The following is a 24,443-nucleotide window of genomic DNA, read 5'->3' as shown; positions in this document are numbered from 1 at the left end:
GAGTCTCTAGGCTGAGTAGACATCTAGGATGCACAGGTGTTTTCACCAGGAGAGAACCTTCCTCCAGATGAGGAAACCAAGGCCCAGAGAGCCAGGCCCTGCACCAACAGGGCCAGTGTCTTCCACCCCTGGAGCAGAAGGGAACTCCGTCCCGAGCCCTTCTTGCCACCGATCTCCTCCCCTCCCCAGACCAAGAGCCCCACCCAGCTGCAGCCTCCAGCCCAGTCTGTCCCTGGCAGCCCCAGACCCTGGGAGATGGCACCGCTGGCTGCCCCCTCCCCTCCTTCAGCCGCTCGCCCTAGGAGCTTCCATTCACGCCACCCACTTATTTAGTTCCTGGATCTGTGCCAGGCTGCATTTGAAACACTGTATACATTGTAACTACTTCAAATTCGCCAGGACCCTTGGCATGGCGCTGCCACCTTATATCACAGACATGCAAGTGGAGGAGCCTGTGAGGATCCTGTAATCCGCGGGACCTGAGCCCACGCAGGCGCCTGGTCAGGTCCCCACCCGCTCCTGGTCCGAGCCCCGCCCGGCTGCCTCCTGTCTTCTTGAGCCCTCGATTCCATCTGATCCCATTTCCCTCTCTCTCCGCATGCACCTCCCCGTCCCCATTTCCATTCCAGCCTATGGGCTGCTGCCGGGGAGGCCACTGTCCTGGTGTCCTGGGACTGGGAGGAAGGACAGCGGGCAGCTTGGGTGCCCAGGCCACACCTGCTCCCTTCCCAGCTCTTGGGGACTAGGCTGAGGGGCTGGAGGAGGCGGGCAGGGGCTGCTGCGGAGGGGGCTGGGCGGAGCGGGCCTGCAAGCCCTAATTAAGCGAGTTAATTAGGAGGCGGGGGGGGGGGGGCGGCCTCGTGGGAGTTAATGAGCCTGGCTAATTAAGTGGATCCCTGAGAATGGCTTGAATTCTAGTGGCTGGGGACAGACAGGGGCTCAACCAGGATGGAGGGAGGGGGACAGACGCCAGTAGGCTCCCTGGTGTCACCAGGGCTTGTCTGAGGCCATTATGGAAGTCTGTGGCCACCACTGGGGGCTGAGGCCACTGAGGCCACTACCACCCCCGGGGTCTCTTTGGCAGTTGCCGGCAGGGTCTGGAGTCCTCACCGGCCATGTCTGGTCTTGACACCTGGGCCCGAAGTCAACACGGAGTCTCTCGTCACCCAGTCCCCAACTGTGCAAGCTAGATCCCTGTGAATGTGTCAGAGGATGAGGATGGAATTTGAGCCCCCCAGGACCCTTCAGAGCAACAGCGACAAACCCTGGGACTTGTCGGGGACCTTGGCAGCCACCCCACCCCTCTCATGGCTCGGATTGCAAAGTCAGCTGCCCTAACATTGCCAGGGGACAGGGGCCACAGGTCCTCCTCCCAGCTCACAGAGGGGACAGTTGGGGCCCAGGGAAGAGGAAGGGGCTTGACCTGGCTCCACCCCAGCCTGCTGCTCAGGCCTGGGATGCGGAGTCATGGGGTGGGCAGGGAATGTTCTCTTCCAGGCCTGGCGCCAGTCACCTTGCAGGCCACCAGCTGTCCCATGAGCCTGAGGACTTTCTCTTGGTTGGCCTGGTTCTAACTGCGGAGTCCTAAATAACACCAACGGCTCCTCAGGACAGAGCACTCAGCACCTGTGAGGTGCCAGCCCTTGCCACCAGGGTCACTTACGGAACAAAGGGCACAGTCCCTTGTTCCGAAAGCAGAAGGGAAAAAAAAAAAAGCCCTTTCTTTCCTCCCGAGGTTGTTCTCAGTCTGTTGTGGTGGCTTTATTTCCTATTTAATGTCACGCTCCCTTGGGCACGGAAACTAGCTGAGCAGGTGCAAACCCTCACAGGAGCCTGGGCCACCTGGCTGAACACCTAGGGATAATCCACCCGACCCAGGCCCCCTGAGGGGCAGTGGCCGTCCAGAAGCTGTGGGGTGGGGCTGGAGCTGACTGCGCATGCTCTGCTGTCCCTTGGGGCTACACTTACAAATTCAAAGATGAACTGATTTAAGAATCTCAAGACATCAGCCAGGTGTGGTGGTGCACACCTGTAACCTCAGCCACTTGGGAGGTGGAGGCTGGAAGATGGCAAGTTAGAGGTCAGCCTCAGCCACTCAGTGAGAGATCCTCGGCAGCACCTTAGCGAGAGCCTGCCTCCAAACAAAAAAAGTAAAAAGGATGGAGGGCGTAGCTCAGTGGGACATCCTGGGTTCAGTCCCCCGTACCCAGGAAGAATTTCCAGTCACCAACCAGACAGCGGGAAACCCCACGCTTCCTTACTGGCCGCATACCCACAAAACTGACCCTGCTGGACCCAGGTGACCTGGCCAAAGCCTCCTGGCCACGCCGTGAGCTTGGTACAGTTACCGCCCTCCTTGTACATATTTGTTATTCACACATTCAATTACCGATTATTTGTTTATTTATGTATTTATTTACTGTGGTGCTGGGGAGGGAACCCAGAGCTGATGGAATTCCACCTCTGGGGTACAGGAGAGCCGGGAGGGAAGTGGCCCCGGAAGTGCCACATTCCCTCCTGCTGCCCAAGAGGTCACTGGCTGTGCCCTTGCCTGGCAACCACGTCACCCATGGAGAAATGTCACTGCCCGGCACCCAAGGCAAACACTCCACCATTGGGCTACACCTCGAGCCCCAGATATTTCTTGAGTGTGTGCTGAACACTGTTTGTGATGAACAAAATAGAGAAAAATCTGTCCTCATGGGGCCTCTGCAAGACGACAAACAAGATGAATAAGTAAATGATTATGCTTCAAGGGATTAGCACAAAAGCAGAAGTAAAGCAGAGAACGGGGTGGCTGCAGGGAAGTCCTCACAGAGACGCTGACACTTGAGCTGAGACTCGAAGTAAGTGAGGGAGGGAGCCTAGAAGATAGGCGGAGGCGGGCAGGGGGAACAGCCAGTGCAAAGGCCCTGTGGTCAGAGTGTGTTGGGATGTTCTGGGACCATGAAGATGCCTGTGTGGTTGGAGAAGCATGGGAGATGAGAGGTGATGGAGACAGCTCATTAGGGCCACTGTGAGGTCTTTGATTTTGAGTGAGGTGGGAAGGTCCCGAGCAGAGGAGGGCTATGTCAGGTTTAACAGGCTCCCTCTGGCTGTTGTGAGGAGAACAGACTGTGGAGGGAGGCAAGACGGAGGCAAAAGGGAGGCAAAAGGGAGGCAAGAGGGAGGAGGCTACGGCCCCAGACTGTGGGAGAAGATAGCAGCTTGGACCAGGGTGGCAGGAGTGGAGCGGGGAGAAGCAGTCAGACCAAATAGGATTCTCAGTCACCCAGATGTGCTGGCAGGTACACAGGGCAGGAGGCTGGGGCTGGAGGATGGGGGATGCAGGGTTCTGCACCAGGCGCCTGGACCATGGAGTCCCTTGGGCATTTGAGGACACGGTGCTCTCTCCCAGTCTGGCTCCCAGGATTCCTCACCCCTCCTGGGGTGCCCTCCCCCCACTTCCTCACCCCACCTGGCCCAGTGGCTGCAATGTGGAAATACCTCCATGGACCTACTTCTGCAGTTCCTAACAGGATCACAGGCTGAGATGCCCACAGGGGCCAGGAAGGTACAGGGGACTGGCTGGGGCAGGGACAGAGGTCAACCGGAGAGCCCTGGACCAAGAAAGGGATCCTCTGCTGTTCGTGGGAATGTAGACTCAGATTCTCAGAGCTTCTAATTTTTCCAGGGAAGGTAGAAATCTGGATCTTAGACCACAATGACCTGCTTTTTAAATATCAGCAAATCATTTTTGAAAGTCACCCTTCTGAGGGACCAAGGGCTGAGGGGGCCTCCATGCTCCGGGTCTCTGATTCCTGCCTGCTGCAATACCTGGGAGTGTAGATGCCACTTGGGGTCTGGCTGATAGCTTGGCTCTTGGCTGGATTGGGCAGGAGCCCCGTGAGGACCAGTTAGAATTGCTAGGAGGGAGCAGCTTGGGTGCTGGGCAGTGACATTTCTCCATGGGTGACGTGGTTGCCAGGCAAGGGCACGCCAGTGACCCCTTGGGCAGCAGGAGGGAGTGTGGCACTTCCGGGGCCACTTCCCTCCCGGCTCTCCTGTACCCCAGAGGTGGATTCCATCTCTCTCCCTGTGTCTGGCCTGGGACAAGGCTGGGCAGAGGGACTGCAGAGAATCAGGAGGCAGCGGCCATGGCAAAACCTCCTCCATTCCTCCATCATCACTAAGACCAGCCTTCTCACTCTGGTGCTGCTTCCTCTCAACCATCCTTGGAATGGCTCAGAAGAACCAATTAGTGCTGTGCCCATTTTTTTGTGGGGGGCGGGGGTATGGAGGGATTGAACCCACGGCTGCTTAACCACTGAGCCACATCTCCAGCCCTGTTTTATGTTTTATTTACAGACAGGGTCTTGCTGAATTGCTTAGCGCCTCGCTAAGTGGCTGAGGCTGGCTTTGAACTCTTGATCCTCCTGCCTCAGCCTCCTGAGCCACTGGGATCACAGGCATGTGCCACCACACCTAGCCTGGTGTGACCATTTTATGACTGATGAAGCCATAGAGGCTTTGGGTAACGTGGCCAAGTTCAAAGACCCGAAGTAGAGGGCCTGGGGTTAAACCTAGGGTATGAGGCTGCAAAATCCCAACTTCCAACACCGAAGTTGTCAGAGAAAGAGACTTTGCGGTGCCAGTTCCCGCTTGTGTGAGCGCAGCGCTCCCTCTAGTGGCCGATCTGCTACAGTGCAGGGCAGACCAAGGGACGGCGGTGGGAAGAGCCCGGTTCACTGTCTGGATCACTCACATTTCCATCTTCTGCTCTTCACAGCCCTGAACCTGCAGCCCCTACCCAGCGGGTCCACCCAAGGCCCTTTAACGAATTCAAGGTCTTCATTTGTGCCATCCCCGTGGCCCTTCTTGTTGTTCCTGTTTTTCTTTTTCTCTATTAGAACCTGGGTCTCTGTCTACACTGGGGTTCTCAAACTGGGGCACATTGTAATCTCCAGCCAGGTCAGAAAACTCAGTGTCCTTCCCGCCACCGTTAGACTTTGGGGGTACAGAGCTCACGGGGGAGGGCGGGGGAGATCTCAAGCAGTCTGGAGCTGGCCTCTCAGTGCCCTGGCATCCTGGCGGCACCTTTAAAGCTCTCCACTCCTTTGGCACCCGCCAAAGGACCTCCTAATCTCCCGCCCCTCTGAAATCTCGGTCTCTGTTCTGTCCCTCTGTCCTCTTCATCGCTTGCCCAGGCCTGCGTGTGAAGACTCTTTGACCTCACAGAGACTGCCAACCCACCCCTACCTCGCCTTCTTCCTACCCAGCACCCTCCCCTGCCACTGTCCACCCAGCCCGCCCGGGCTCCGCCTCCACACTAGGACCGCTGCCAGTCGCGCCCCCGCTGCTGCTGCTGAGTACCTGCTCGGTTCAGCACCAGCCCAGCCCGCTCTCCGCCCGCACTCAGCGAGCCCCACGCCAGGCTGGTGGCTTCCCTTCTCATTCAGGGGCACACCTCCAAGGGGCACGCGTCGCTGCGCGCAGCCCCACTCTGCCTGCCGTCGCTCCTTCCTGGTCTCTCTCAGCAGCGCTTCTCAGATTCCCCTTCACTTGTGAATAAATCTAGGGATCTTGGAGAGGCCAGGGGCTCTGCACGTCTCGCCAGCCCCAGGTGCTGCCAGTGTGGGTCCGCAGACCCCAGCCGCACAGCAAGGTCTCGGCTCACTCTTTTCCCACCTCCTCTCTCCGCCAGCCTTCGCTCCCACTTCACCGGGAAAACAGATGGATCCGATTCTCTTCCATTGTCTCCCTCCATCAGCACAAGTGCTCCGGCCCCGCCCTGCTCCGGGGCTTCTTCCCAGGCACCGCTGGGGGAGGAGGGCCCTTCCCGTAGGGCCAACCGCACTGTACACGGGCGCAGGGACCTCGTTTCCTCCTGGGCGGTCACCTTGTTCTTTCCCCAGAGGCACCCTCCTGAGCCCTGGGGTCTCCTCCTTGACGCACGTCTCTCCCCATTTCTTGGTTCCTCTGCTCCCCCTACCCGCCCATGCCGTACTGGGGACTGAACCCAGGGCTTTGCACGTGCTAGGCAAGCCATCTACCACCCAGCCCTTTTTATTCTGAGGCAGGGTCTTGCTAAATTGCCCAGGCTGGACTTGAACTTGGATCTTCCTCTCTCAGCCTCCTGAGAAGCTGGATTACACCACACCTGGCCATGACCTGCTTTTTGGAGGGAGGGGCACCAGGGATTGAACCCAGGGGCGCTTAACTACTGAGTCACATCTCCAGCGCTTTTTTACATTTTATTTAGAGAAAGGGTCTCACTGAGTTGCTTAGGGTTGCTGAGGCTGGCGTTGAACTCGAGATCCTCCTGCCTCAGCCTCTCCAGTCTCTGGAATTACAGGCGTGGGCCACCAAACTTGGCCATTTTCCAGCCTCTTAAGGACAATCATTTCAACTCCTTTAACTGATCATTAGTAATTTTTTTTTTTTTTTTTTTTTACCTCCATGTTTTCTCCAGAACAATTTCCCACTTTGGGAGGTGAGGATTTAGCTCTTTTGTGTCCTCTCCCTCTCTGGCCCACTTCCACTTCCTGTCTCCTACCCCACAATACAGTGGTATCGTAATATCGATCAGACTGGTTATGTTTACATCTTGTGGAAACAGTTACAGCTCTGGGTAGAATCCTCTGATTTTTTTCCCTTTTTGTAATTGACTTTCTTTTTCAGTGAAGCTTTAAGTTTACAGAACAACTGAGCAGAAAGTGGTTGAATCTACCAAGAGGAGATCTTTTAGGTTTGTCACATAGTCCTTCCCCCACAGGTCCTATTATTAACATCTTGCATTAGTGTGGCATGCTCGTTACCCTTAACGAACCAGGAGTGATGCACTGTCGTTAGTTCGAGTTTGCATGGGACTTGACAAAAGCCTATGCTTTTGTCATAGCATGTCCTAAGCCGTCATGGATCCACCATGACGGCTTCATAGAGCATGGTATCACAGCCAGTTGTGGTGGCGCTCACCTGCAATCCCAGCGACTCAAGAGGCTGAAACAGAGGGTGGCAAGTTCAAAGACAGCCTCAGCAACTTAGTGAGGCCCTAAGCGACTTAGCGAGTACTCTCCCTCCCCACCCCCCCCCCCCAAAAAAAAGCAAGGGCTGGGGATGTGGATCAGGGTTAAGCGCCCCTGGGTTCAATCCCTGGTACCTAAGTAAATAAATAAATAAATTGATTAATTAAATAAATAAAATAAAATAAGAGAATAGCATCACTGTGCCACCCAGTCATCCCTGCCTCTCTCCCCTCAAGTCCTTGGCAGACTGATCTTTTTTGTTTTTATGGTTTTGGTTTTTTCACATCATCATAATGTTGGAGTCACACAGTACTTTTCAGACTGACTTCTTTCACTTAGCAATATGCACTTAGGGCTCTTCTAGTGCGTTTTGTGGCCTGATGGCTCATTTCTTTGATTGCTCAGCCCATTACGTGAAGATACCTATTGAAGAACAGTGTGCTCGCTTCCAAGTTTTGAGTAAAGCTCCTGCACACACTCATGCGCAGACATAGCACTAAAAGCAAGTAACAGAACCAGAAATAGAACCCAGGTGAATTGGTATATGCCTTTAATCCCAGCTACTCGGGACTGAGACTGAGGTAGGAGGATTGCAAGTTTGAGGCCATTCTGGGCAATTTAGTGAGAGCCTGATCAGAATAAAATAAAAAGGACTGGAGGTGTAAGTCAGTAGCAGAGCCCTTGCAGGGTATGAGCGAGGTCGCAGGTTTGATTTCCAGTACTGGAATTAAAAACCAAAAGCAAAACACAACCTGGGACTTTATCAAACTAAAACCTTCTGTAGAGCAAAAGAAACCATCAACAGCACAAAGGGCACCTGCGAAGGAGAGAAAATGTTTGCAAACCATACATCTGATTAAGAGGTGATCTCCAAAAAAATATAACTTAATAGCAAAAAGAAAACAACAACAACAACAAAAAACTTAGCTGAGCATGGTTGAGTACCCAGCAACTGGGGAGGCTGAGGCAGGAACATCCCAAGTTCAAAGTCAGCCTGGGCAACTTAGTGAGATCCTCAGCAGCTTAGCTGAGGGGAAGCAGGATTGACTTTCTTCTCCATCCTAGACAGTTACCTGTCCCTGAGTGCACACCCACCAAAGGAAGGAAGTAATTCAGACTTTGGGGATAGCACCAGAAGATCTCAGAAATGACTGTCTCCCACATTAACAAGTGAATACAACTCCAGGTAGTCACCTCTTTAAAAGCCCCCTGTTCCTACTGATGGGCAGAATCACAGCCTCTGGGACAGGAGTCCCCTGTGTTTCTCCTTTGCTGGCAAAGCAATAAAACTTTTTTTTTCTTTTTCTAAGGAGAGAGAAAAAAAAAAAAAAGGGCTGGGATATAGCTCAGCGATAAAGTATCCCTGGGTCAATCCCCAATACCAAAAAACAAACAAACAAAACAAAACAACAACCTAGTAAGCTAATTAAAAATGGGTTAAGGTCCCAGTACTGGGGAAAAAAAAAAAAAAAGGCAAAAGATGTAAATAGATATTTCTCCAAGGGAGACGTATAAATGGCCAATAGGTATTTTTTAAAATGTTCAGTGTCACTAATCATCAGGGAAATGTGCATCAAAACCACACCTCTTGGAATGGCAATTTTCAAGAAAAAATAAGTGCTGGCAATGACTTGAAGCCATTGGAACTCTTGTAAGTTGTTGATGGGAATTCAAAGTGGTACAGCCACTGTGTAAACCAGCACGCAGGTTCCTCAAAAACTGAAAGCAGAACTACCACAGGGTCCAGAATCCCATGGGTGGGTATTTACCTGGAAAAATTGAAATCAAGATCTTGAGGAGATATCAGTGACCCTGTGTTCACTGCAACACTATCCACAATAATTATGCCATGGGAATAACTCAAGTGTCTTTTTTGGGATCTAACCCAAGTGTGTTTACCACTGAGTTACATTCTCAGCCCTCTTTTTAAATTTTAAGACAGGGTCTCACTTAATTACTTAGGGTCTTGCTAAATTGCTGAGGCTGACTTTGAACTTGTGGTCCTGCTGCCTCAGCCTTCCCATCCACCGGGATTACAGGCATGCGCCCCAGCGCTATCAACAGATGAATGCATAAAGGAAACGTGGCGTGTACATACAATGGAATCCTTGAAGCCTTTAGAAAGAAGGAAATTCTGGCCGGTGTGGTGGTGCAGGCCTGTAATCTCAGCAGTTTGGGAGGCTGAGGAAGGAGGATCTCGAGTTCAAAGCCGGCCTCAGCAGGGCAGAGGCACTAAGCAACTCAGTGAGACCCTGTCTCTAAATAAAATACCAAAAAGGGCTGGGGATGTGGCTCAGTGGCTGAGTGCCCCTGAGTTCAATCCCCAGTATGAAAAAAAAAAAAAAAAAAAAAGAGGAAATTCTGCAATACTGTAATATTCAACAATAAAACATTCTGCAGAAGTGGACACTTTGGAGAAGGGCCTTGTGCTGAGTGATATCAACCAACACAGAAAGACAAGTGCTGCTGGATTTCACTTACACGAGGTAAATTCATAGACGTTGGTTCTACAGTTGCCAGGGTGGTGGGGAGGAACCCAGGGAACTACTAATCAATGGGCATCAAGTTTCAGTTGAACAGTATGGATAAGCTCTAGAGATATACCTGTAGCTGTGTTTCAATAAAACTTTATTTAAAAACAGAAGACATGGGCTGGGGCTGCTCAGGGGTAGAGCACTTACCTAGCCTGTGTTAGGCACTGGGTTCGATCCTCAGTACCACATAAAAATAAATCAATAAAATAAAGGTACTGTGTCCATCTACAATTAAATATATATATGTGTATATGTATAAATTTATATATATATATATATATAAATTAAAAAAAAAAAACAGAAGACATGTTGGACTTGGCCCACAGACTATAGTTGCTGATCCCGTTTCAACCCTTTACCATTTCTGCTGATAGTCTTAATTTCCAAAAGGTTTTCTTTCCCTCCCTCCCTTTCTTCCTTCTTTCCTCCCTCCCTCCCTCCCTGTCTCTGTCTCTGTCTCTCTCTCTCCACACACACACACCACACACACATACTAGGGATCAAACCCATGGCCTGGCACATGCCAGCTAAGCACATGATCCACAATGAGCTGCATTCCAAGCCCGCCTTTTTCTTTCCCCCGCTCATTCTTGGAGGTGTGCGCCTAGCCTGCCCCTCACTGCCCCCAAAGCATCTAGCTTTCGTTTCATCATTCGATATTTCTTCTTAGATCTCTGAAGTCATAGTAGTAGGCTCGTTTTCCCTGCAGGGGCCATCTCCTCCTCATTCTGTGCGTTTGGGCTCTTCCTCTTCTAAGGCAGCCTTTCCTCAGATGTGCCTCCCTGGTTATCTGCTCAGACTTCAGAAGTTTCAAAAGCCAATAGAAATCACAGCAGTGGTCGCCTCAGTGGGCGAGGTGGGAGCTGGATGGACCAGGTCGTGATGTAACTTTCTGGGCGATGGACACGTTCTCTACCTTCATCCACGTGTGGGCGACACAGGTACGTACACGTCTGTCAAAATTCCTTAAACGGATCGATCACTTAAGACCTTTGCATTTCACTTTAAGTAGACTCTATCTCAATTTTTAAAACTATGATTTATAAAAGCAAGCTGATGAGAAACCTACTGGTGGCCAGTTGACTTGGGGGTTCAATATGGGGAGTTCGGGCTGCGCCGTTTCCTTGGGAAATCCCTGAGGTCGCTGTATCTGCATTTTCTTTTCTTGGTTAACTCAGACTGTCAGCTGGGGGTGTAGTTCCAACGTAGAGCTCTATGTGAGGCCTTGGCTTCCATCCCCAACACCAAAAGATAAGATGATATAATATAATAAAATAAAGAGCTAATACCAACAGGCACACACACACACACACACACACACACACGGCCACTTGGAGGATACAGAAACTATGCAGGGAGCAGAACTAGAAGAGGAAACAGAAGAACCGTAACCAAATACTCATCACTCATATATCCAGAGAGGGAAGGGGCCGCCTTAGGCCCTCCTGAGACTTCAGAGAGTCAAGAGCAGACCCTCTGATTCTGGAGACCCAAAGGGGGATGAAGGCCCGGGGTCTCCCCGCTTCAGGAAGGAGCAGCCACACCTGTGGGGTACAAACGCTGCCCTCCTTGGTGCCCAGAGCGCCCAGGCCCAGATGCCCTGTGTGTCCTCTCTGGGGAATAAACCTCCAGGCTCTGTAGAGCGGAGGGACACCGTCCAGTCCAGCTGTGCTGGTGGACAAGGACCTCTGAGGATTAAACCCCTTCTCAAACCAATCCCCCTGCTTTTGGCTCCAGCTTTGTTCTCATTTTCCTGAACACAGGTGCCTGCTGGGGGATCTACGGCCTCCTTGGCGTGCCCACTCTCGGCGTCCAATTCACGTAAAGAGCACCTTCCTCCATCTATTTAGTCAGCTCCCACACGCTCATGCCCCCAAATGCCGCCGCTGCAGCCCCCTCCTCTGTGGAGGGGCACTCGCAGGGGTGCCCTGGGAGGCAGGACCCCAGCCCTGCAGAGTCGCGTCGGAGTCCAGGGAACCTGTGGCTCTGTTACCTTTCCTGGCCTCAGAGACTTTGTGAATGTGGTTGAGGTTAAGGACTTTGAGTTGAGAAAATGATGCTGGATTATTCAGGTGAACCCCAGTTGCTATGCTTTGAATGTGTCCCCCCAGTTCACGTGCTGGAACCTAAATTCCTGCCCTGGGAGGTGGGGCCTAGCGGGAAGTGTCAGGGTCACCAGGGGATGAATATCTTTCTCTCCCGAGTGAGTTCTTGCTCTGGAAGGCCCACAACAGTGAGGTCAGGTTGTTAGAAGTGAGTCACCCCGAGTTATGCCTCTTTCCCACGCGCCCACTTCCCCTCTGCTTTCCAACATGTGTTGAAGCAGCACAAAACCCTCACCAGAAGCTGCACCATGCTCTTGGGCTTCCCAGCCTCTAAAACCATGACCCAAATAAGCCTCTCTTCTTTATAAATCACCCAGTCTCTGGTATTTTGTTATTGCAGCAAAAAAAGGACTAAGACACCAATCTAATCTCATGAATCATTCAAACCTTCCCCTGCTGTGGTCAGGGAGAGTGATGGGATGGGAGGAGGCCAAAGAGATGCCACCTTGCCGAGTCCGCAGGCAGTTGAGGGCCAACAGAGGCAAGGCACGTGCCCTTTGGAAGCTGGAAAAGTCAAGAAAACGGACTCTCCCTTATAGCGTCCCGAAAGTTTTTCCAGAAAGACCTTGCTTATTGACACTTTGATTTTAGCTCAGCACTTTTGATCTGGTATATAGAATTGTAGGGAAACAAATTAGTTTGGTTTTAGGAAACTAAGTTTGTGGTGATTTGTTATGGAAGCGATTGAAGACCAATGAACATAGAGCTAGAGTTGGGATGTTGTCCCCCAAGACCCATGGGTTTAAAATAAGCCTTGGTTCTCAGGGTGGTGTCTGAGACCTCTAAGAGATGGGGCTCAGTGACAGGTCTGTAGATCACTGGGGCTGTACCCTAGAAGGAGACCCTTCCTCCCCATCTCTTCCTCACTCTTTTTGTGGTGCTGGGGATCAAACCCAGGGTCTTGTGCATTCTAGGCAAGTGCAGGACCACTGAGTTATACCCTCGACTCTTTTCATTTTTCATAATTAGAAAGGGTCTCACTAAATTGCCCAGGCTGGCCTTGAACTTGAGATCCTCCTTCCTCACACTCCTGAGTAGCTGAGATTATAAGCATGCACCACCAAGTCCAGCTACCTTTTCTCTCTATAAATGGCTTATCTCAGGTATTTCATTACAGTGATGGAAAGCTAATACACCTATGTTAAAAAATTCACTCACAATGATCTAAATATGGTTTGAGGACACAGAAGTTAGACCATCGTTAATCAGAAGTCACTGCTCAGACCTGCTGTCATCTCTAGCCCTTCATGACATGTTCTCATCCAAGTCACTTTTGACTTTTATGTCACTAAACCTGTTCCTGTTTTCCTTGAAAACATCTTTTAAGCCAATTTAAAAAAAAATTGTTTTAGTTGTAGGTGGACACAATACCTTTATTTTATTTTTATGTGGTGCTGAGAATCGAACCCAGGGCCCCACACATGCTAGGCAAGTGCTCTACCAATGAGCCAGGACCCCAGTCCTCTTTTAAGCCAATTGACTGCTCCTTCTCTCTGTCTTGAGACATTCTCTGGTTCCCTTGGCTACATGTATCCTTGGATTTCACCAGCTGCTCTACTCAGCTGACTTCCTGGATTCTCTTCCACATGATCTCAACAGTGTGGTGTTCCTCAGTCCTGAAGCCTCTTCTGTCCCTTCTCTTGCCAGTGTGATCTCATGGCTTTCAATGTCATCTTATGGGGTCACATGTTTCTTGAGTCTGGAATGTCCTGAAAAGGTCCAAAAGTTGAAGGTTTGATCACCAGGCAAAAGGTGGTGGAACCTTTAAGAGGCGGGGCCAAGCGAGAGGAATTTGGGCTATTGGGGGCATGCCCTTGAAGGTGATGTTGAACCACAGCCCCTAACTCTCTTTCTTTGCTTCCCAATCACCATGAGGTGAGCAGCTTTGTCCTACCATGCACTCCCCACCATGATGCTCTGCCTTACCACAGGCCCAAAAGCAATGGAGCATGGACTGAAAACTTTGGATCTGTGAGCCAAAATAAATCTTCCTTATAAGTTTATTATCCCAGGTGGCCACAGTAAGGGAAAGCTGAATAACATACTTCTCAAGTTAAAAATATCTGTGGTGCTGGGCATGAATGGAACCTGGGGTCTACACATGCTAGGCAAGCACTCTACCACTGAGCTGTGCCCCAAGTCTGTGTAGCAGGATTCTTGAGTGTCACCAAATCTCTTCCCTCCCTTGAACTTCCCATCATCCATATATGTATCCAATCCCCAGGCTCCAGTTTCACTTTTGATTCTCTTCTTCCCCTAACCAATCAGCAAATTCTGTAGACTTTGTCTCATTAATATGTTTAGAAGGTGCAATTAGTCAGCTTTTCATTGCCATAAAGAAAGACCTGAAGCAAGTTACTTTATTAAGAAGAAAGTTTTCATTAGCTCCCCGTTTTGGAGGCTAGAAGTCCAAGTAGCATTGCATGGGCTCTGGTGAAGGTCTCTATGACTGCATTACATCATGGTGGGTGTGCATGTGTATCTCCCCGGATCTGTGTGGTCTCTCTCCTTCTCCTTATGAAGTCATCAAGATCCAGTCATGGGGACTCCACCCTAATGACCTAATCTAATTACTTCCCAATGGTTTTACCTCTAAACACCATCATCAAATTCCTTTACTTCCCTCTTAATATTAACATAAGACTTTGGGGTTAAGCGCCTACATGAGTTCAGGGGGACAAACCAGGTTCAAACACAGCAGAAGACATCTCTTCTCCCTGGGTCCAGGCCCTGCCTGTGCTTCCCCCTCCCTACACAGCACCACTGTGACCTCCCTGCTGGTGTTTTTTTGTCCATGCTGGCCCAGCGCTATTGATTCTCCCCAGAGCAGCCCCAGGGATCATTTAAAATGTCAATCAGATTATATCACTTCCCCCACTTAAAAGCCTCCAAAGGTTTCCCAATCCCATCTAGGATAAAATCCATTTTCCTCAGTGTGGCTGACAAGGCTTAAGTGATCTGGTCCATTCTTGTCTCACCCCATGACTCACCCCATGTCACTGTCCCTATTATTTGCCCTGCCCTGGCCACACTGATCTCTTATTTCTTGCAATCACCAAACTCCAGCTGCCTCTGGGCCTTTGCACCCCCCAGTTCTCTTTGCCTGGGTGCCTTTTCCCCCAGTCTTTCCATGGTTGGCTCCTTCCCACTCCCCAGGTCTCAGATGTCCCTACCTTCCCTGTTTACCTTGTGCAAAGTGGGTGTCTCCTGTACCATCCCTGTTTATTTCCTCAACAGCAGGTTTTGAACCTTGATGATCATAGTTGTCTGTTTACTTGTGTGTTTTTTTTTTTTTTTGACTCTCTCATTAGAGTTAAGCCCCAGGGGTGCAGGGAGGGTCTTGTTTCTAGTTCCTCATCTAGTTCCAAAGTCCAGTTTCTGTAGGGACACAGTGAACTTTGCTGAATGAATGAATGAACACTGCAGGAACGGATCCTGTGCCAGTTACTTGTTTTCATGTGTACTTTTTCATTTTCTCAAAGACCCTTTGAGGTCGTCACTGGACTACATTTCCCAACTTCCCTTGCAAGGAGCCCTTCTGGCCAATGCTTGCATGCAGAAGTGGAAGAAGCCGGTTTCAGGTTTGGCTCATGTAAACCTTCCTGTGCAATCTACACTCTTATTTCATCTGCCAGCTGTAGGCAGAGGATCCAGCAGTGAGTTCTGAGGCCCTGGGTGACAACAGAGTCACAAGACGGGAGGAACCTGGGTCCTTGAAGGAACACTTGGGGCAGAGTCATCTCCCTGCCGCCAAGCTCCTGTGGACTTGGCGTCAGTGGCCATGCCTAGGCTGCTGTTGGGAGAGCTGTCCTCACCACAAGCAGGTGGCTGGTGAACACCGCGGGGAACACTTGCCGACACAGTTCCATCGAATGCAGATGTGTTGCTGCCTCGACCCCCAGCAGCAGCCGAGGGCACTGTGCTCATGCCTCCGTGATGACACACTGCGCTGCATGTTCTCGGGAGAGCCCTCTGTCCCCGTGAAGCCCTGAGCCCCTCTGAGGAGGTGTGTGTCTCCTTCGCCTTCATCTCAGTGGCCTCAGCCTCCAGTCCCTATGAGACCTCGGGGCAAGTTCACCCCATGTAGGAGAGAGCGACCATCTGCACCTTCACTGCCTCTCTGTCCCTAAAAGTGGCCAAGAAAATCCAGCTCTGTCAGGCCCAAAAGGTCACACGGAGGCAGGAGGTGGTGCCTGGGGCTGCTCGCTGGGCAGCGGGCTGCTCAGGAGTGAATCCTGGTGCCCTCTAGGGCTGGAGGAAGGCTAGGAGAGGTGGGAAGGGGGTCTTTGGGGACGGCCACAGATGCCCCTGAGCCCCCAAGGTGACCTCAAGCAGCCTCGCTGCCCAATGCCCCTCCTCCTCCAGCCGCAGAGAAGTACTCCAGAGCTTCCCTCCACCCTCCGGCCAGTATGCCTGGCAGCCTGGGTGTCCACATCAGTCAGTATTTTTAGCTTCACCACCTGGCACCTGTGGTCACTGACTCTGTCCAGCCCAGCCTGGCGGTATCCCCTCCTTAGGCCTTAAAGGGCCAGCGTCCACCAGCTAGAAAGGAGACCCACTCTTGCAAATACAGGCTGCTATACCCCCAGAGCAGGAGGCAGAGGAGCCTCCCCTATAGAGGTCCCCAAAGTTGGGGGTGGGAAATTGAGGGAGGAGGGAAGAGGGGGCAGGATCTCACGGCTGCCTGGCCCTTGGGCCGGTGCCTGTCCCTTTCTGGAGCTTCCCAAATGCTGGTTTGCTCAAGTTGGAAACCACATCCATCCCCTCTGAGACCTGTGGCACAAAACTCAGCAGGGCCTGGAGTGGTGTCCACAGCAGTCACCTCGAGCGAGTCCAGCGATTCACTCATCCGTTCCCTGGGCCTCCTGAGCGCCCATGCACGCGAACATTACTGTCACCAGGATCTTGTCCAGAGTTCAGTAAGTGCGCCTGCACAGCTGACTTTGTTGGGCCCCCAACGTGCCCCTGTCTGCCTTCGAGTCCCTCCATGGCTTGCTCGGCTGCCTGCGGGTCAAGTCCTCTGCTCAGCAGTCAAGGTCCTTTGTGATCTGCACCCCCACCCTGTCCTCGTCTATGCCCGCCCAAGTTCTTTTTCAAAGCCCTGAGCCTTCGCTCTAGCAGTTAGCCTGGTATGGGTGGATGTCCTTTCTCGAGTGTCTGTCACCCCTGGGAAAGCTTTGGCACTTTTTTTTTAACTGGTCCTGGGGATTGGACGCTGGGGTGCTGTGTGACTGAGCAACCTCCCAGCCCTTTGTATTTTGAGACAGTGTCTTGCTAAGTAGCCCAGGCTGGCCTGGAACTTGCCATCCTCCTGCCTCAGCCTCCCGAGTGGCTGGGGTCACAGGCGCGGGCCGCTGCACCTGGCAAGCATCTGCACTCGAGGTAGACCTGGAGGGGTCTCATGGTTCCTACCTTTCCTCCCAGCTCTCTGGGCACCTGTCACTCTGCACCCAATCTTTCTGCCCACTCCTGTGTCTCTACCCCAGGCCGTGACCCCATGAGTGCTGGGGCAAGGGCTCCAGTTCTCTGTTGAGTCTCCCAGCTCTCTGGGTGCCCAGTCACTATCACAGAGTAGGTGAATAACCAGGCCAGGGAGCTTCTTCCCATTTCACAGGTAAGAAGACAGAGGCGCACCGAAGGGAAATATGAGCCGCGGGCCCCACACAGGGAGTTGAGGAGGAAACCGTCCAGGCTGCAGGAGCTTCCACCCTGCCCTCCTGTCCTGCCAGAGCCGGGGGCGGGGACGCCCGACTTGCCCCATACCTGCCCTTCTCCCCACCCAAGCCGGTGCTGACTCAGGTGGTGATGGAGGCTGGGTGGCCTGGCCTGGGACAGAGGTGACTCCTGTCAAATTGTCCAGCCATGCCCAGAGCTCGTGGGCACAGCCTGGGGAACACGCTCTGTTGGAGGCTGGGTTTCCCTGCAGGTGGGGGTGGGGAGTGCTGGCAAAGGGATAATCAGAGTCCTTAGGCTGTGAACCCCCACGGGCCTGCACGCAGCCCCTCTCCCGACTCAGGAACGCAGAGCTCACACCTGCACCTACAGACCTGTGCACACACTCAGTCACACACACTCACCCCCAAACACCGGATCACAGAGCGCAGCACCTTCATCATTGTACCCTGGTCACACACACACACACACACACACACACAACTTCCACTTATTGATTCAACAGAGGCTGGACATCTGTTGGGTGCCAGTGTCTGTGGGAAGAAAGGGAGGCGTCAGACCTGGGCGGCCCGGGCTACCAGAGGCCTTCCCGGCGGAGGCGGCTGCAGCGGGCGGGTGGAGGAGGCGGGAGGGGAGGCCTGGACAGGGCTTCCCTGGAGCCCAGGGGGATGAGAGGGGATGGGTCAGCCCGGCTCCCCAGGACTGCAACGCCCAGCCAAAGGACTTCATCCTGTGGGAACCAGAGAGCCACGGAGGGCCCTGGGCAGAGCAGAGGTGTGACCATGGAGGGGGACAGGAAGGTCCCTCTGGGGCTAGGGTGGGAGAGACGGGGAGAAGGCTTTGGTGACAACAGGGCTGAGCCTGAGCAGGATGGTGGAGGCGGACAGGCAGACTGGCAGGCAGCACCTCCAGGCCGAGGGCTCTGTCCCCACCCAGCCCGCCTGCTGCCCACCGCAGACACTGACCTCCGCAGAGGGACCTCGTCCTGCAGCTCCTCTTCCTCCTTCCTGTGGAAGCAGACCAGGCAGAAGGCGGGCACCTCGTCGGCTCCACAGCCCAGGGGCCAGGCGGGAGGCAGCTCCAGGACAGGGCAGGGGTGGCCAGGGGCAGCCTCGGCAGCATCATCCCTGGCCAGGGCAGGGGTCCCCGAGCCGGCATGCTCCAGGGTCAGCAGCCTGTCGGCCTCCGGGCCCCGCACCTGCCTGCCCGCCACCTGCGCCTTTTCGCTCAGGTTGCCCGTCGCCTCGGTGGGTGAAGAGCCCGTGGCTCTGTCTCACAGGAGCTCCTGTCCTGACCCCTGAGGGGGTTCCAGACACCGTGCTGGGCCTGGGAAGCTGCTGCCTGGACTCGAGGTGGCTGGCAGGTGGCCACAGGTCCCCTCCCTGCCCCTCCTGGAGCCCTCAGCCCCTCAGCCGCCCACCCTGCAGCTGTCTGTCAGAGGCAGCACTGGAGGACAGGCCTGCAGAGGATCTGTCCTTCTGTCCATCTGTCTGTCCAGCTGTCTGCTCCTCCCTATCCAGGCAGCAGGCGCAGGGACGGTTTCCCTAAGAAAGTTCGCTCTCCTCTGCTGGGGTGGGTGGCACCGGTGGCCTCCAGATCAGGCTGAGACCTGAAAGCGCAAGGTGGGTGAGGACCGGGTGAGGCTGGCGCGATGTCCACGCTGGCCCCAGGAAAAGTTCTCGCCCCCGCAGTCCGGTGCGGCTCCCCCGACGAGGTTCCCTGGGCGCGCGGCTCCGCTCCCTGCGCTCCAGTGGCAGTGGCGGCTCGCGACCGCGGCCGGCTAGGCTGTGGGTATTAATAGCTCCACATTCACGCTGAGAAGCCGGGAGGTTAACTCCTTCTCTGCCAGAGCACGGGAGGCAAGCAGGCGCGCGGGCGGGGCCGCACTGGCCACAGCGTGGAGACAGGGACGGTGCCTCGGTCTGCACCCGCCCTGAGCAGGGCTGCCCCAGTGGGACCCCCAGTACCGCCTCCCTCCCGCGAGTCCCTGCGCAGCCCCGCGCACCCTGATCGTGGTCAGACTTCCCAGACCACCGGGACCCTTCAGGAAGCTGGGACTGAGGGCTCAGGGTGGCACCCCTGGGGTGATCAGGGCTCCCCCCGCCTCCCTCTCACACTCAACTCACAGAGTTCCTCCACATTCCCCCCAAAATCACCACTGGCAGCTCTGGGTCCAGTTCCATGGCTAGTTTCCTGTGGGACCCAGAGATGAAGCTGATACAGTGCCTGGAGAGCCTATTGAGGAATCAGAGCAGGGAACGCATTTGCTTGAGAGATGTTTACTGAGCACCTGCTATGTGCTGGGCACGCAGCAAGGGAGAGCGCAGGTGGTCTTCCTCCCTTGGCAGGTCTGCTAGTCACTGCCGGAGGTCGTTGGTGTCCTTGTGCAGGAGCACCAGCCTGCGGTGGGGATCCAGGCTGGGTTTTTAGCCCCGCTCGCCTCCGCTGCAAGTTACAAGTACGATCATTCACAGTGGCCCCGGAGCCCCTGGAGATGAAGGAAACATAAATCCAGACTGTGACAAGTGCAGCTGGGAAGGGACTTGGATGGGGTTTCCACCAGCCAGAGAATGAGGTGGAAGAGGAGGAAGCAGATCTGGAGGGAGAACATTCCAGAAATAGGGACCAGCAGGTGCTGAAACCCAGAAGCAAGAGTGAGTTGGCACTTGAGGGAGAAGGTGAGGAGTGGAAAAGATCTTTGGGGTGGGCTTTGCAGGGGGAGTAGGGTTTTCCAGGGGCTGAGTGGTACCATGAGGTCGAAAGAAGACAGAGATGGAAGCCATGTGGTCAGAGACTTAGGAGCTGCTTGTCCCAGAGTTGCTCCTCTCAGGACTCTGAGGAGACAGTCTAGGTGGAGGAAGATGCAAGTGGGTACTTGGGTCAGAGTTGAGGCATATGAGACGGGGGAGACAGAGGCCTGGAAGGAACCGTCTATATTTGTTGACCTGGATTCCACTGGCTGGATGCACAGGCCTGTGCTTCCTTGGCCAAGAAACGCTGGGAGATGGGAACAGAGCCACCATGTACAGTTGTTCAGGCTGCACACTGTACAGGACATGCTGGCAGGTAGTAGGTGGGGGTGATGTCTTTCCTACCTCTGCTTTGCCAAGCCTTGTATTTTATATGGTGACAGAGTGGAGGTTTGCCTTTTTAAAAAATAATCCACCCAAAAGTTACCTTTTTTTTACTCAATAGCTCGTAGGGTGCCTTTCCTATTGGTTCACCAAGAGGGGTGCATCTTCCTAATGGGACTGTTTAGAGAGCTTGCTTTTATATAATTGGTCCCCTTAGCGGGGTACCTTTTTTGAATTGTTCCCCCCAAAGGGGGTGCTTTTCTTCCTGCCAGGTTCAAAGGGGCCTCATAACCCAGACTGAGGGAGATGACCAAGGGGCCCCAGGTTCTAGTGCCACGGACTTGCTGTGTGGCTTCGGATCAGTCGGTTCCTCCCTAGCACCACCAACTTCCAGTCTCAGCTGGTCCAGTCCCCATACAGCCCAGAGGAGAACGAGCCCAAAAAGGGCTCCCCTGAGTCCCGCAGTGACACAGGGCCAGCACCCCATCCCACCGTCCCACCTGCCCTGCTCCAGTGGCAGCATGGGTCACTGGGGACTTGGCGTTTCTTCAAGAGGAGGACAGAGAATGAGAGGGGAGGGGAAGGAGAGGAGGGCAGCCCTGCCCAGGCTCCCGAGGGTGGAGGTCAGAAGGGGCCAGGGTGGCCCCTAGGTGCCCCTCCCCCCCCAGGCCCCATGGGCTGTCATTTGCCGATGTGAATTATTCAGGAGGCTGCGCTTTGCCGGGTTTTAATGCACTCTGATAGCGTTCTCCAGCTAATGGGGAAAATCGATAGGTTTTAATTCTTAGTGGCTGTGAAGCTCTGTCTGTCTCTTGTTCGGGTGGCAGGGGGGCTGGCTCTCCAGGCGGCGGGGACTCCACTTCCCTCTCCCACCCACCACCCACTTCTGCCATTAATCTGGGGAGGGAGGATTAGAGTCATGAGGCCACTTCAAACTCTGTCCCAAACACGATGGAGAGACCGAGTCCTTGAATCTCGGCTGCTTGCTGCCCTCCAAGTGGGACGGTGGCTCCTCCAGTCTCTGGCAGGGTACCCGCTGGCAGGGTAGCCCGACGGCTTTGGATGGGACTGGAGTCAGGCCCGCAGCCCTGGGGTTTTGGAACCCGGGGGGTCTTCTCCTACCCACCACTCAGGGTCTGCTCTGGTCAACTTCCTCGTGTGTGTGTGTGTGTGTGTGTGTGTGTGTGTGTGTGTGTGGAGGAGTCTGGCCAGAACCCCACTTTCCTGAAGAGTTTTAAAGGTAGATTTCTGATGTTCTCTTTATGGGCAGTTATATATTCAGGCATGAAAATTTCTCTGCAGGACTGAGAGCTGAGATGTTCAGTAGGCACTCATCTCATCTCAAACCACATCCACTTCCTGAATTGGTGTCCTTTATGATTCCCGTAATTATCTTGTGAACGGAACAACTTGATGGTCCTGTATGTGTGAGTTATTATTTTTATTTATTTACTTTCTGGTACTGGGGATGGAACCAAGAGTCACTTTACCACTGAGCTACATCCTCAGCCCGTTTTTACCTTTTGAGACAAGATCTTGCTAAATTGTTGAGGCTGGCCTCAAATTGGAAATCCTCCTGCCTCAGCCTCCCAAGCTTCTGGGATTACAGATGTACGCCATGGCAATGGGTGTGTATGTTTTTAAAGTGTTAATTAGGCAAGGTAAGCATTTAACATACATGATTTCTCAATGTTTCCAAAACCTAATATAGCCTGAAATTGTTCTGGCTACCTAGAAGGAATGTCTGTGGGGACCCAAGCCTAGGACTATGACCCTCTGGAACCTGAAGTCTGGACTTAAAGGGTATTGACCACCAGGTCTCCTGGGCCAGGTCTCATGGCCTCTACCTAGCCCCATTGGCCTCTACCCCTCCCAACCCAGGCCCCAGCAGACATCAGGCCCAGGAGCTTTTGGGGTGCAGACCTGGCTGAAGTCCCTCGGACACCTAAGCTTCCCCACAGCCTGGATTTCCCCTCTCAGACTCAGGTGTGCAGAGGCTGAGTCTGTCCTTCTCCTCACTTCCTGACACATTGTTATCTTGGTCCATGCACAGTTCTCCCTTATTTCTGTCCAAGTCTCCATTCCCTTTCCCCCCCGCACCGGAATACTTGGCAGGCAAAAGCCACTGAGGTTCCTCCATATCCCCATATCGTGGGATCACTAAGAATATTGTGTGAGCTTGTGCCCTTAAAATGCCAGGATGGCACGGAGCACAGAACCACTGACCACTTAAAGGTCCCATTCCGGGCTGGGGAGATATCTCCTGAGTTCGATCCTCAGTACCGCAAAAAAAAAAAAAAAAAGGTCCCATTCCACCTCTGGGGCGGGTCTTTCCCCTCTGAGGCTTGGATAAGACCCTTTCCCCCCTGGCACAGCCAAGTATGGCCAGTATTTTTACAATTTTTTCCCTAAAAAACCGATTGGTCACCCGGGACAGAATCCTTAGCTTGCTCGTAGTTGGAGGGAGAAGCCCAGACTGAGATGACCAGCTCTCATTTATTGGGCTTCCGGTCTTTTTTATTTTTTTTGCATAGGCTAGGCAAGTGCTTTGCCATTGAGCCCCAGCCCTGGCTCTCATTTCAAATTCAAATCCGGTACCGACTGGCTGCTCACTCCAGACTGGACAAGATGCTGGGCAGTACACATGGGAGCCCAGATACCCAGAGAGAAAAGGGTCCCACCCATGGGGAATTCTCAGTCCAAGGTGGGTGAGTGGGAGAAGACATTTCTCTTTCTATTATTTAAGGTGCAGCTAAGCTGCTGTAAGGAAGAGGCCCCACCTTACAGCGACTCAAAAAAATCTAAAAAATTACTCAGCGGCACATGGCAAAGTTTTATTTCAGGTTCGCCATGAGGAGAAAGGCTTCTAACCCAGCTGGTGCCGAGAGTCCTTCCCCTTTATAGAGAGTGGTGAGATAGTCCTTGTTTGATGAGGCACAAGAAAAAAGTCTGATTCCAGATCATTCGAGTGCCCTGCCTGACAGCTAAGTGGAGGGGAAACTGGTTTCCTAGAAACCTTTGGTCAGGAATGCCAGTGTCTTCCCAGAAAGCATTTGGGAATTATACCATCTTGAAAAAAGGAAGTTATGTCCCTAACGGGGTTTGGTACCGTTTTTTCCTGATCACAGGAGGGGTTTGTTTCTCAGGTGAAGGTTCCTCTTGGCTAAAGTGGCCTGAAGAACATCCTGTTCTCATTTTAGTCCTTGAGGAGGAAAGGTGGAGTGATACTGAGGTGCTGCCCCTCATTCCCACTCATTTCTATCAACAAGAGCTGGTCCCTAGCCACAGGGAGACTGGAGATTCCATTTCTACTGCACAGCCACAGGCAGCGCTAAAAGCTGGGGCAGAGGTGGGGTAACATAAAAGTAGGAGGAGAGAAAGGGAGTCAGCTAGCAGTCAAGAAGGTCTAATTCATTCATAACTGAGGCTCTGCCCCCTGCTCCCCTGCTTTCTGCCGCAAACGGTTTATTAACCATTTCTTGGTTTTTTTTTTTTAATTTTTAATTTTTGGTACTGGGGATTGAACCAAGGGGTGCTTAACCCCTAAGCCACATCCCCAGCCCTTTTACAAATATTTTATTGTGAGAGAGGCTCTCACTAATTTGCTTAGGGCCTTGCTAAGTTGCTGAGGCTGGCTTTGAACTCATGATCCTCCTGCCTCAGCTGGGATTACAGGCATGACCCACCGTGCCTGGCTCTTGGTAGTTTTATTTGAGAAAATGTATAAAGCTAAGAGTTTATATCGGACCAGGAAAATAAAAGCTCAAAAACACAGATTATATGATGTATTTGAATCTACTGAGAGGAGATTTTCAGTTTTGACAGGAGGTCTTGCAAATGCATTGATGAAGGCGAATAGAAAACAAAGTCGAAGTAATAACAAACTCCAGGGAAAACAAAGAGTTGCACAAGAAAGGGAACGTAATCATTGACTCCTCTGTACCTGAACTGTGAATCATCTACAAAGGTGTAATCTTATAAATACTACAAATCATTTTAACCCAAAAGGATATATGACCATACCAGGAAGATGAAGACAGGATGCCTGTGTGT

The 24,443-nt window shown here is 52.8% G+C and overlaps 1 protein-coding gene across 1 annotated transcript in view; it reads right to left on the bottom strand.

Annotated features, from left to right (window-relative positions):
- The window catches only part of SBK1 (SH3 domain binding kinase 1), a 51,356-nt gene extending 32,285 nt beyond the window's left edge, over nucleotides 1-19,071 (bottom strand). The window contains exon 1 of the mRNA XM_079121451.1: nucleotides 18,282-19,071. The gene's annotated coding sequence lies outside the window, so the exon portion shown is untranslated. The remainder of the gene's footprint in view (nucleotides 1-18,281) is intronic.
- Between the last annotated feature and the right edge of the window lie 5,372 nt (nucleotides 19,072-24,443).

This window comes from Sciurus vulgaris (genome assembly GCF_902686455.1).
Source record: "Sciurus vulgaris genome assembly, chromosome: 18".
In the NCBI taxonomy this organism is placed as follows: Eukaryota; Metazoa; Chordata; class Mammalia; order Rodentia; family Sciuridae; genus Sciurus; species Sciurus vulgaris.
This window is presented reverse-complemented; position numbering and strand designations above follow the sequence as displayed.